This window comes from Python bivittatus, unplaced genomic scaffold (assembly GCF_059951505.1).
Source record: "Python bivittatus isolate LINGU-HERP-01145 unplaced genomic scaffold, Pbiv_v1 ctg000410_np1212, whole genome shotgun sequence".
NCBI classification, from domain to species: Eukaryota; Metazoa; Chordata; class Lepidosauria; order Squamata; family Pythonidae; genus Python; species Python bivittatus.
In genome coordinates, this window is record NW_028277067.1 from 5,689,854 (window position 1) to 5,703,686 (window position 13,833).

Consider the following 13,833-nt stretch of genomic DNA (forward strand, 5'->3'; position numbering starts at 1 on the left):
TAGGGTTTTTTAAAAGTGGTTTTAGGACAAGTAATGGGTTTCTCTGATGCATATCTGAGAGAAAGAAAATTAATTGTGATAATTTGTGCAATAGGCACGTACTGGGACATTTAGTGCAAATTTTTCCTTTAGATAAATGTATCTCTTTTTCCCTGGTAATGACGCAATCGATACTGTGTGCTTTCATCCTGTCAAGTGCTGTACTACAATTCCTACACTACTGTATGTAACTTTATAAATTTAAATCATAGCAGGGGATCTGCGGGGAGGGGGGTCAAAAAAAGTCAAGGTGGTAGCCAGAGCCAGGCCATCAAAGCCCTGCCCCAGTTTAAATATGCACTGACACATTAAAAGGGGTGGGGCTTCAACTGACTTTTTTGACCTCCTTCCTACAGATACCCCTGAATCATAGACACTCTGCAAGTCTCTACCACCCATTTCTCCATTATCTCAGACAAATTGTCTTGCAAGCTGGGACATGCTATTTTAGAAGATACGTAGATTTGTATGCTTGTTCTTCAAAGTTATTGTATAGTATTGCGTTTCTTATTTTTTTTTTCTCTCCCAGGACCCCTTCCCATTTTTAAAAATTATGGAGGACCCCAAAAGGGCTTTTGTTTGTATGGGTTATATTTATCAATATTTACCATATTAAAAATTAAAATTGATGCATTTGCTGCCATTACCACTCCTCACGATTGTTTGATGAGATTTTAATATTGTATTAATTTTCAACATAGGCTGGCAAATTATGTTGATTTCGCAGACCCCCCAGGGAGGGTGTTGGGGACCCTCAGGAGTCCTAGGACCACACTTTAAGAAGAAACACTGTTGTATATCATGCAATATTGAACCTACTGGATATAGTGGGACTTACTTCTGAGGAAATATTAATAGGATTCTACTGATAATTGTTCATTGAGCTGTTTTTCATCTAAGTTATCTTAATTAGATGAGTACTGTTCTTAATCTTTATTTCTCTTTGCTCAAAGGCTTGCATTCACATAATACACTCATCCATAGTTGTTTATTCACAGTTTACACAACTGACTAGGTCACACAACACAGTAAACTGATTATATACCGCAATGGTCGCACAACCTACCTAGCCTAAGTCAAATAAAACAGATTATGGCTTAATGTATTGTGTGAATCAATTACAGTCCACACATCACACAAAGCCATGGTTTGTTTAACCAAGTTAATTTAATAACCTACAATTGTCTTAATTTACACACTGTGCATCTCAATACAATGTTTTGCTTGCTTCAGACTTAGCGATGTGTGAACACAGCCAACTGCGGTTTAGTCCAAAAATCACAGTTTAAAGTGTCAGTTTAGGATGCATAAACCCAGTCAGAGTTAATATTCCTGAACGCCAATATTACTATGGAAAAATGGCAATGCCATGTGAAATGCTTTAAAGATTAAAACGAAGTCCTGTGTACAGTACAGTATATAAATTATGCTGAAAATCCTAGCTCTAGCCACGTGTGTGGTATAGCTCTGCCCACTGCATCTTTGCTCCACCCACTACAGTCTTTGCTCCTCTGAAACGTCTGGAGGGTAAGTAGTCCCCTCTTACAAAGGTTGTTGACGTCTGCCCTATGGTAAGAAGAACCGGGTTTCCTAAGTAGTCACTGTTGCGTTTCGCTTATTTTCTGTTGGGCTCGTGCGCCTTTTTCCACCGCTTGACAGGCAGAACTCAGCACGCAGCTGGGTAATCAGTGGCGTAAACACTTTATCTGTTTGATTCTTCTTGGTTGCACAAGGGGATAGTAATGTTTCCAGGAGGGGGAAGAATTCGGCTACGCTAATAGTGAATTCTAGACTTCTTCATACACACATACGGTTTATTTACTTGGAAGAAAAGTCTGCTCGAATAAAATATCGCTAAGATTGGAGTAGAATGCACCCTTATTTGGAAGTAAGCCTAGTTGAAGAAATCGGGACATACGTTTCCGACAAAGCGTGCATGGGCAGAATGGTCGGGTAAGCTGCTCGCTCTTGAGCGTGACGCGGATTTGCACTTTTTACGCATGGCCCTGCAGCGCAGGGAAGAAGTGCAGGGGGGCTGCGAAGAGCTGGGGAAGACGATTTCGCGACGCTTTGGTGGGCATCGAACCTGCTCCCTCCTTCCCTTCGCAGGAGGAACAGCGCTGGGCGCGCGGTCCGCCCGTTCTGGCACAGCGCGCCCTCGGCCTGCAGGGTGCAGGCGTTAGCCAAGGCGGCCGCGGCGGCGGTGGGGAGGGATGGGGAGAGGGGGAGGAGGAGGAGCCAGGCCGGCCTCCTTCCCTTCGGCGCTCGAGTCCATTTCCCCAGCTCTAGTGACACAAACGCACCAGGCGAGCGCCACTACTGCCCGAGCCCGGATCTTACAAACCCCTCTTGGCCGTCTTCTCCACCGATCCCCTCCCCTGGGGCTGCACCGAAGGAGCGCGCGGGGAAACTCCAGCTTGCGAGGAGAAGGGGAGGGGGGCAGGACGCCAGCTTCCTGCTTGCAAAGAAGGGGGGCGGGGGGAGAAAGAAGAAGGCGAAGAGCAGCCGCCGCCGCCGCCTCGCCAAAGGTAGGTTACAGCGGGTGGAAGAAGAGTGAATTGCGGATCTCCGCGATTCTTTGGGGGAGGCTTCCTTCGTTTGCGCTTGTGAACCCCAATATGTCTTCCCTGCTCGGCCCCCCACCCTCTTCCAGCTGTCTCCACCCTGCGCTCCCCGTCCCCTCGCAGCTGTTCCTGTCACTGCCAACGTTGCAAATCTAAACGAGATTGAGCAGGGGTGGTGGGAAAAGGCTGCGCCCCCCCCTCCTTTCCATATAGGGATTTTTCGCCTCTGGAATCTTGTGGAGTGAAACCTCCTCTCCTCTCCCCCCCCTTTAATCTCATCACTTACTGTTCTCCCCTCCCCCGTTTGGCATTAATACACACACAAGCACACACACATTTTCTCTCTCTTCAGCAAGGGAGAGAGAGAAGGCTTTAAGGAGGCAAAAATAAGGGGAAATAGGGAGACAGCTGAGTAGTTGTAGACACTTCCCTTTCCAAAAAAAAAAAAAGCTTGTTTGTTTATTGCGCTCGTGAACACTGGTGCTGATTTGGGATTTCTGATCATTTCTTTTTGGCTAAATAATAAATAAAATGGTTGGATCAGAAGTGATGACCTCAAAATCAAATTTCTCTTTAGCCCAGCAAATTAAGAATGTACTTACTGACATTAACCCCCTCCCCCCCAAAAAGGGTGGTGGTGCCTGGGTTAATTCTCTGCTTTTTTTCCTTCTTGCATGAATTTTATTTCTTACTGTTTGCATCTCGGGTTCTAATCTCAGGCAGATCTTTTCTTTTTTGCATATTTCTTGTTTTTAAAACTCAGATTGGTTGCAAAGGCCATCAATAGGAAACTAGTTTTGACATTCACATTGGGGGTAGAAGAGTTTGGAAAGGGGAGGGTATTTTTCTATTTGTGTTTAAGGGGGGGGAAATGTGGGTAAATATTTTCTTTAAAAATAAGGACGTTTGGCATGTGGCTGGTGGATCACAAGTCTAGGGGGGCTGTAGGGGGGACTGCGTTTTTAATGTTGGCAGCAGGGCCCATTTTCCGGTTGAGCTGGATTTAACTTTGCTATTCCATTTTTTTAAATAGAGGAGGGGCTCAGGGTGAGTGAAGTGTCCCCCTTTTGGCTTGATTGGGGAGGGGGGTGGAAGGGGGTACTTTGGGTTGAAAAGGAACCCCTGCAGCAGGGATCCTGTTCTTGAAGAAAGGGGGATTCTGAGGGGCGAACTCTGATGCTCATTCTGCTGTCACAGAGACATCTGTCTGTAGGGGAAAACGGCTGGAGTGGCAGATTAATTCAGGGTGCTTAATGCATCTCCGTGTTTAAAAATCAGAAGCTTTGAAATGTCTGTCAGTGCTTCTATGTAACTCTGTTTTATTTAAAGTTGAAAGAGAAAGCTGACTAGGAGAGGTTGGTATGAGTCTGAATTATGTCCCGGTTTATGTCCACAACGGTCCTAGCTAGTATGTAAGCTTTTGCATGCATCTTGCAAGGAGGGGCCCTATTTCACCCTTCCCTCTCTTCAGTCTTGTCAGTGTTGTTTACATTTTTTTTCCAGTGAAAGCTTTCCTTCCTCCCCCTCTTTGTGAGGGGGAGAATGGGGAGACATAATTTTGCTTAGTGGTGCCAGCTGATGTGGGGTTCAGGGTTGCAGGGAAAGTAAAGAGATATCTGCTTTTTCCCTTTAAGGATCAAGCCAGAGACTGTCCCTGTGTGGATCGCCAAAAGGTGATAAGGCAATCCAGACATCTTTCAAACCACTTCTGACATTCAGTGACATAGATGATGATGATGATGATGATGATGATGATGATGATGATGATGGATCTCCAACCAGAAGATAGCAGTTTGGGGCAGACAGGGGAAATTGCTTTCTGGTAAAGAAGTCAACTTTGGGACAAAGCTAGAAGTACATTTTTGGGGCTTTTCATTGGTCATGGATAGTTCTAGTTAGAGATATGGCATATATCTAGTAAAGGTATGGCAAAACCTCCCCCTGCAAAGTAGGAAAACTAGTTAGTTTTCCTACTTTGCGGGGGGAGGTTTTGCCATATCTTTACTTGCACCTCTCTTCATCAGCCTGTGGCTCCCATGCTAGCTTCACATCCAGATCTCCCTTTGGAAGTCTTTTACTGCTGCTTTATGCAGTATTAATTATCACTTTTCCTCCCTTTTGTATCCTGCATAGAGAGATGTGGGGGGATGAAAGGGAGGTGATATCGAGGTTGCCTTTTAGCACCACTTAGGGAAAGAGAGGGTGTAATACTAGCTAGTTTTTTTTTTTTAAATCTATAGCTAGGAGGCTTTGAAGGAAGTTACCAGCATTAAGTGAATGATGGTAGCCCTTAGAAGGGCAAAGGTCATGATCTGGGGAGTGACCTCAGCCTTGTCCAGCCTAAAACAGCTTGCAGTGTCAGTAAGCAAGTGAAGGGGTTAGTGCAGGCCAAGAATATGACTTATTCAGAATTGGAGGTCAAGGTGGGGAATTAAACCCAGAAACTCTTTCTTGTGTAACAAGAGCAACTTTTGTCAACAAGGCAGAGAGCTAGGGCAACCATGGGGTGTTTTTATTGGCCTACTGAAAGGGGTCTCCAACCGCCCCTTACCTACATAATATGAATGCAGATCTTTACACTATTTAGACTGAAGATGAACCTTTTTAAAATGTTTCCTTTGTGTACCATATTAACAACATCTGTATTATCTACTAACTAGCAATATTAATGTATACATTCAAAACGTGCAAGAGCAGTTTAATTAATCTCGCTGTAGTATGTGAAAACACCCTTGTTAGATTTGAAACCTGTGCGTGAAATATATTTTTGGTTACACACACACACACACACACACACACACAGTGTTAAGTAGTTATCACCTTCTGGAAGACCAAAATTAGCCTATGAGCAAATTGCATTGTTCTAAAATGTTCCTCCCCTGAACCTGGCTGGGGTGATCAAGTTGTGGTGTCTAGATATTATGGGAGCATTAGCCTGAGAAATTTGGCAGGCATCAGATTGAGGACGACCATCTGAAACAACTGGAACTTGGCAACAAAATGGGAATGTGTAGCTTTGGCAGCTGGTTATGAAAAAGAGAGAAGTAGCTTTTCAGTTTCATATGAAAGAAAGAAATACCATGGTCCCCAATTTGGTTGGCCTTTACTTCTGGTTTTAGATGTGCAGAATCAGTTGTGGTTACTTGGCTGAGGGATGTTGCCTCCCCCACTGGTGATTTGTGTTGGTAGATGAAGCATTTTGTTTTGATTATGGTTCGTATGTAAGTTAAGCTTGTCTTGGAGAGCAGTTACAGGCTTGTTTTTGAGATGGGGAGCAGGGGGGAGAAAGGTCTCATACATTTCAAAGATGGGTGGGTGCTTTGCCCTGCTGGGATTGGATTTGGGCAGTATTTAATAGATCCCATTTAAGGCTTCTAGAGGTGCCTGCATGGGGATTAAGCTGCAGTAGGTGATACACAAGTGGCTTTTCTTGGTAGCGTTGCAACAACAACCAAACAGGTTTCCCTACCTGTAAAAATTAATGCTTGTGTGCTTTAGATGGGTACCTACCTCTGACCTGAGTGGCTAAGCCATGGTACACTTGAAGTGCTCTAGCATAGTTTCTGCATATCAATGCCATAGTGCCCTTTGCATCTCACCTGGGTTGACCTTTGGTTAGGATGACCCTTAGGAGATGCTTTTTTTTAGGACCTTTGTTGACCCTCCATTCCATATTGGCTGTGGCTCTAGCCTCAGGGGCTCTAGCCATAGTTACAGACAGCAGAATAGAGAACAGGAGGATATGCTGCACCCCCCCTCCAGCTTTTCTGCTATGTTTCTAAAGTTCCTTACTTATAGTTTTTCCCATTGCTTTGAGATGTCCCAGACCAGTTTCTGCTTGCTGCCATAGGCTGTTGGATTAATTTTCTTATTAAACATGTTTATATGCTTGTATGCAGTTGTAGTGTCTATGTATATAAAAACTTTATTGTTCTCTACTGTTGTCAAACTTGTGCATTGTTCATATTTGCCTCAGATCGATGAGATGTAAGGCACAAGTGAGTGTGTACAAGCATGGCATGGTAATTGGTTTTTCATATGCTTGCAGAAGTGCAGTATTTGGTAACATTCCCACTCTCTCTCTATATATATATATGCTTACCAGTTGTGATCCTCAAACCATTAGTGCTCAGTTGCCATAGCTGCTTAAGAAAAGTCAGATATCCTTGTGAAAGATAAGGCTGAAAGGTAATGACTGGCCCAAGACCACTTGAAATACATCCTGGTCTAGGTAGGATTTGATTTATGTTCTTGCGTGTCAGAACCTAATGGTTTCTCCCTTACACCATCCTGGCCATCTGCTACAGAAGAAACATAGTAAACTTTTATGAAGTACCACCACGTGAGTTTTACTAATGTAATGGAGGAGTCTTCTTGAAGAGGCTGTGGGGGTATGCAGCCATTGGTAGTAGCACTATCCTGTGGTATCTGAAATTGGGGCCAGGTGGTTTCCAAGTTGTTCATCCAGATATGACAAACTTCATCCAAACATGAGGAAATGTTAGGAGCAGGCAGAACCCTAGCAAGAAAAAAATAGGTGCCTCACAATTGTTGAATAAGAGTACAATATATGGCTGCTAATAAAGCCATTTTCTATAGTGTCTGCTTTTTTCAGTCAATATATTATTTCAATTTTAGCTGATGCAAAAATGAAAATCATTAGCAGAATTCATCATTGTATTAAGCCAAAAGTGGTTTGGTTTGACATAATCTGATATGCAAATAGAGGTGGGTAGGAGCATGCTGATCAGTAAACCATGATTTGTCCAATGATTTCAAATGACTTTGAAGCCATGATTTATTTTAGACTTACTGATCACAACTGTGGCTCAGTATAATTTGTGAACAGGACAGCATCATTTGTCTGTACTTTGTATGGTTTAGTTCTAGTTTAATTTTGCATCCAGCTGAATCTCTCATCAGTTGATTGAGATGCAAGACTCAGGCATTTTAAAAAAGGACGGAAAATAAACCAGGAGATACCCGTGACGATGTTTCTAACTTATTCATCAAAATTAGATTTGCGTTGTGTGTAGCTACTATCAGATGGTGTTCAGGAGTGAAGAGTTTGCAAGTTTTTCAAGAAGAAAAATAATATTCGGTACGTGTGTATGTAAAATATTTTGAATTTTTGATGGGAATATTTTATGCCCACCTAGATCTTTAATGTACTATTAAAAGTAGAAGAATATTTTTGGGCACGATGCTTTTGAATGGTTGTTGGGGTTTCTTGGTAATATCCGAATATTCCTGGGTCTTCTCAACCTTTAACTAAGAAGCTGGTATCTCGAAGAGCTTTAATAAACCTGTGTACAGATACTATATATAGTGTCTTTGTAATGAGTATTGGATCTTTAAAAAAAATAGAGTTGATGTCTAGAAAAGGAGAGATTAATTACTAACATGAAAGCATTTGAGAAGTCTCTCCCCAATACCAGAGGCATTCTTCCCCTTATTTTTATGTTCGAAGTTGAGACCTTGAAATAAAGCATTAAGGTGAGGAAACTTAATTCTTTTTAACAAGTGTTGATGGAGTGGATCCTAAAAAAAAGTACTTCAAATCCAGATGCAGTTTACATCATCTAGAGGGTGTCACTTATATTACCTTAATAAATCTTTCCAACAATTCCGTTAGGTAGGTGAGTATTATATTGCAGATGAGAGAAAAGGGAATATGATGTTGCCTAAAATAATCTGATGAATTCATAGCAGGAGTGAAATTTGTTTTGCATGAACAGCTTTCTCCTAGCCACGTTGCCAAATGTGGCAATCATAAATCCTGGATTGTGTTTTGTTAGATGTTATGGTTTATAATCTCAGCTCAGATTAGTTTACTGCCTCCCACTTCATTGTCTTGGTTCTTCTACTTCCCTCCTTTGGTTTCTGCCTGCTTTGAGTAGACAGAATACTGACCCCGTGCAGCAAGCCGCTGGTCATTGTTTTGGGGGAAAAGTGCTTCTGATCTCTGCAACGCATCAGGAAAGACCAAACTCTGCTGGAAGGGAGCCATCAAGGAGCTGATCTGTGGAGAACTTGTTGATCAGATGCAAGCCAAGCGGTCTGCCCTTCCCCTGCTGCTGTGGCCTAGCCTGTATTAAGGCCATTCACAGTACTGTACAAACACAGTATAAGCCACCTCAGCTGGGGCTTGGTCCTGCCTCCGGCTGCTGCTTTCCTTTCAAATCTTGCATCTTTCTGAGAGCTTTCTGTCGTGCTCTGTCTTCTGGAAGTGGGGCAGAGTTCACCATCGCTGGCATGAACAGTTGGTGTGTGTGGGTTGGCGCGTGTGAGCGTGGTATATGGGCGGAGATATGTCAGCTGAAACGCACGTGGAGAGCCTCTCTCCCTGTATTTTGATTTAAATGGTTGGTTCACGTCACAGAGGAAGAAGAAAGGAGGCACTGGTGGGAGATGTTACTTGGAGAGGCAGGAAAGATGAATGTTTGGTCTGAGGATGCCTCTAAGGAGCTTAGAGTCATATAAGAACACCATCAGGATGACTGTACAAAGAGAAGAGTGGTACTGGGTGATGATTGTCACATTTACTCTCAACCCTCATTTGTTTAATCTAGGGGACCTACCTCCATCCTCTTATTTAACCACAGGAGTGCTCTCTCTAGGACAGTCTTTCTCAGCTTGCCCCATCTGTAGAGCTGCTTGACTATAGGTCCCTTCCTTACTAGCAAGCACATTGGTTGTGCTGGCTGGGGATGACGGTTTGAGGTCCAGCATCTTTGGAGGTTTATCAGATGTGGCAGAAATAGTGTCTCCATTTCTGCATTATAATGTAATTCAGGCTTATTTCTCGTTGTGTAGAAATCTGTCTTGTATGGCACTGATGTACACATTGGTATGGTAGCCATTCCTAAATATACCAGGGAATCTGGAGGGGAACAAGGAATGGAACCATGATAAATGATTTACCTTCATGCTCAAGAACTGATAGCTATTTAGCACTGAGAAGGACCTCCATCCCAATCAGGCTCGAAACTGGGGAAAATTGCTTTTTTCTTGTGACGTTCAGTTCATCTGCTAGATCTACCTAGACTTGTTTTTCCTTTTCAGGTACCTTTTTAGTAATGCCTGTGCTCTCTTTTCATAGCACATCAAGTTTGTATCTTTGTGGATCAGTGAGTGATCAGGATTTCCTGAGGCATTTGGCTGTCTGAGACTATATATGGTGTCTTCATTCCATATATAGAAAATAACTGGGCTAGAAATTGAATTGTACATTTACCCTGTTGATGGAGCAATACTCCGTACTATGTCTGAGGACAAGAAGTCTAGTTAGAGGACACAGAGGAGGGTGCAGAGCACACAGGTTTGTCAATCAGTACTCAGTGGGGTTCCTTACCTGCCAAGCTTTCTGATTATAAACAGTATACAAAACTCATGTCACGGTATAGTATTGGTCTCAAAATACTGCTAGAAATTTGTCAAGGAATAGAATGACAGTGTTTAATTATTGAAAGGAGAAGTATTCAGACTCAGAATCATACTGGAAGTTCTGCATGCTGCTTTAGAAAGAAGACCAGCACTTTAATTCTGAATTACGCAGGCTGAAGTTAATCATTAATAAATGGGAAAGCACTTTGTGCATTTGTAGTATATTCATCACTATACAAGAGGAAAGTGTCAGCACATGTGGGGAAACCCCCATGGTGTGTAGGGATGCAGAACAGATTTTAGGGGGAAAAACCTATGCATAGGAAACAGAGCCTCAGTTTGTTTTGAACATATTCAGTAGGTACACAACAATGACTGACTTTTACAAAAGAAAATTGGAAACAAAGATAGTGAAAGAGATGGAGCAGTTCAAAAGATGGAATGACTGGCTAGCATCTTGTAATATTTTATATGGTGATATTTGGAGATGACAAAGTCTGTCCAATACTGTTTACATTGCTCACATTGCATTTTTTTTCTTTAAAGTAGTGGTGGACTGAGATTATAGCATTTACTTTAGATATATATATATTTTTAATAAAACCATGAGATCCAACATTATTTATAATGTGGAATGTCTTATAAAATACACTTAAAGTTGAAGAATTTTGAGACTGAGCATCAGTGTTGTGATTCAGAACTGGATGAAATTTGTCCTTTCACACAAAACCCCATTCCTGACTCTCTCCAAAGTTTTATTCATTACAATACAGGTAGTCAACTTACGACCATTCATTTAATGACCGTTCAAAGTTACGACAGTGCTGAAAAAAGTGACTTATGACTATCATCGCACTTATAACCATTGCAGCATCCCTGCGGTCACATGATCAAAATTTGGGTGCTCGGCAACTGGCATATATTTACAATGGGTTGCAGTGTCCTGGGGTCACACGATCGCCATTTGTGACCTTCCCAGGGGGCTTCCGACAAGCAAAGTTAATGGGGGAAGCCAGATTTGCTTGTGATTCACTTAATGGCCACAGCAAAAAAGGTCATAAAACTGGGCGCAACAACTGCATTGCTTAATGTTGGAAATTCTGGTCCTAATTGTGGTCATAAGTCGAGGACTACATATAATATAATTTAAAGTTCAGGAGTGGGAATCCTTTGTTTGCTGCTACCGTCAAATAATGAGGGTGAGACATCAGTGCCCTGAATTAAATAGATCTAATTTTTACAACTGAAGGGCTCCAAGTCCAAGAGTACCTAAAAATGTCTCCTTCCCTATTACTGTCTCATTGTACTGTGTCAGTCTCTATACATTTTAATGGTCCCTAGTGTTAGTAGTGATTCCTAGTTTTATCCAGTACTTGCTCTTCCATTCTAAGCTGCATATTGTAGCTGAATTTCCATATTATGGGATGGGAAGCATACCACTGAAATCTAGAAGAAGAGTCTAGGACTCTCTCTTTCAGTATCCTAAGTGCCTTGATGGAAGACAAATGAGATGACTGTGTGCTAAATCCATCAGTGAGAAACAGAAGTAAAACATGATGACAAAAAGGTATCAATTGAAAAGGAAGAGATTTCCTTTTAAAAAAATCAGTGTTTATAGTAGGATTAAAATACATTTAAAATATAAGTGCTATTGTGCTAAGTATGTGTATACCCCTACACAGGTGAAATCCAGGTGAAAATATGTAAATGTAGACCTTTTTAAAAATAGGTCTAAAATGGCACTAAGATGTGATAGTGCAGGCATATCTAAGTACAGAAGTGCAGTATCAGCCTTCCTTACTACATACTTGGATATACAAGATGAAAAACAACACTGCTTCAGAGGGACAGGGTAGTGGCCTAGAGGCAAACCTTTTGTGGTCATTTTTTTTAAGCAGCCAAGTGTGGCAATGCACTAACGTTATCAGAAGGGGCAGGCTGGAATTTTGGTCCCTTTGTACCTGTTTGGAGGGATGTATACTGTATGCAATGCTCCATGGTGTGTCATCTCAGAAAATTCTCTGGGCTGCTTGGAGGAGCTTTTTTAGTGCACACATTACTCACGCCCTATTCTAAATAGATGCCATCCCGTAGAGATAACACTTGTTCTTCTTAAATGCTCTCAAGAGCATCATGTGGGTTTTCAAATATATTAACCAGCCCTTTTGAAGTTTTCTAAAATTATAATTCTGCAGGTTTGCAACTCTGGGTTCTGGAACAGCCTACCCTAATCTGCTGCTGTTCAGGTGCCACAAACTTGTCTGGATAGTTGTTTTTGTTAGCTGTTTGTTATGCTGTAACAAATTAATATAGCCACTCTTTGGGAAATAGTTAAACTGAATTCAATTCATTATACCTGTATGAGCACGTACACTGCGTGCACAATTATTAGGCAAGTTGTATTTTTGAGGATGAATTTCATTATCGAACAACTACAGTGTTCTCAGTCAATCCAAAATGTTAATAAACCTCAAACCTGAATATTTAAGAAAGTAAAAGTAAGGTTTTGGCTTTCTTAGGAGTGTATCTATGCGTGCACAATTATTGGACAACTATTAGTGTGCAGAATTACTATGCAACTAAATGAAAAACGAAAATTCCCCCATCTCACTCGTTTATTTTCATCTGTTAAAGTGAGAATAATAAACAAACAACTCAAAATTTACAAATAAACATTTCTGACATTTCAAACAAAAAATCAGTGACCAATATAGCCACCCTTCTTTGCAATAACAGTCATAAGCCTTCCATTCATGGAGTCTGTCAGTTTCTTGATCTGTTGACGATCAACTTTTTGTGCAGCAGCAACCACAGCCTCCCAGACACTGTTCAGAGAGGTGTACTGTTTTCCTTCACCGTAAATCTCCTGTTTGAGAAGAGCCCACAAGTTCTCAATAGGGTTTAGGTCAGGTGAGGAAGGAGGCCATGTCATTATTCTTTCGTCTTTGAGGCCTTTACTGGCTAGCCACACAGTGGAGTACTTCGATGCATGCGATGGAGCATTGTCCTGCATAAACATCATGGTCTTCTTGAAAGATGCAGACTTTTTCCTGTACCACTGCTTGAAGAAAGTGTCTTCTCAAAACTGGCAGTAGGTTTGGGAGTTGATTTTGAGTCCATCTTCAACCCGAAAAGGTCCAGCTAGCTCATCTGTAATAATACCAGCCCATACCAGTACCCCACCTCCACCTTGCTGGCGTCTGAGTCGAAGTGGAGCTCTGTGCCCGTTACTGATCCAGCCACGGGCCCATCCATCTGGTCCATCAAGAGTCACTCTCATCTCATCAGTCCATAAAACCTTTGAAAAATCTGTCTTCAGATGTTTCTTGGCCCAGTCTTGCTGTTTCAACTTATGTGTCTTGTTCAGTGGTGGTCAAGTTTCAGCCTTCCTTACCTTTGGCCATGTCTCTGAGCACTGAACGCCTTGTACTTCTGGGCACTCCAGGTAGGTTGCAGTTCTGGAATATGACAGCATTGGAGGATAATGGGTTCCTGGTAGCTTCACGTTTGATTCTTCTCAAATCTTTGGCAGTTAATTTGCGTCTTTTTTTCTCAACATGTTTCTTGCGACCCTGTTGATTATTTGCAACAAAACGTTTGATGGTTCTGTGGTCACGCCCCAATATCTTAGCAATTTCAAGAGTGCTGCATCCCTCTGGAAGAATTTTTACAAGTTTTGACTTTTCAGAGTCAGTTAAATCTTTCTTTTGGCTCATTTTGGCCTGAGGAAAAGAAGCTGCCTAATAATTATGCACACCTTGATATAGGGTGTTGATCTCCTTAGGCCACACCCTCCCTCATTACACAAATACACATCACCTGATATGCTTATATCCAATAAGCA

At 42.0% G+C, this 13,833-nt stretch overlaps 1 protein-coding gene across 2 annotated transcripts in view; it reads left to right on the forward strand.

Annotated features, from left to right (window-relative positions):
* Positions 1-1,532: 1,532 nt before the first annotated feature.
* Positions 1,533-13,833, forward strand: part of THRA (thyroid hormone receptor alpha) — a 139,970-nt gene continuing 127,669 nt past the window's right edge. Inside the window, exon 1 of one of the 2 annotated variants that reach the window (XM_007420682.4) lies at positions 1,533-1,566. The gene's annotated coding sequence lies outside the window, so the exon portion shown is untranslated. Of the gene's footprint in view, positions 1,567-2,314; positions 2,568-13,833 lie in introns of those variants that run through there. The other variant, XM_088143426.1, reaches the window with a different exon arrangement.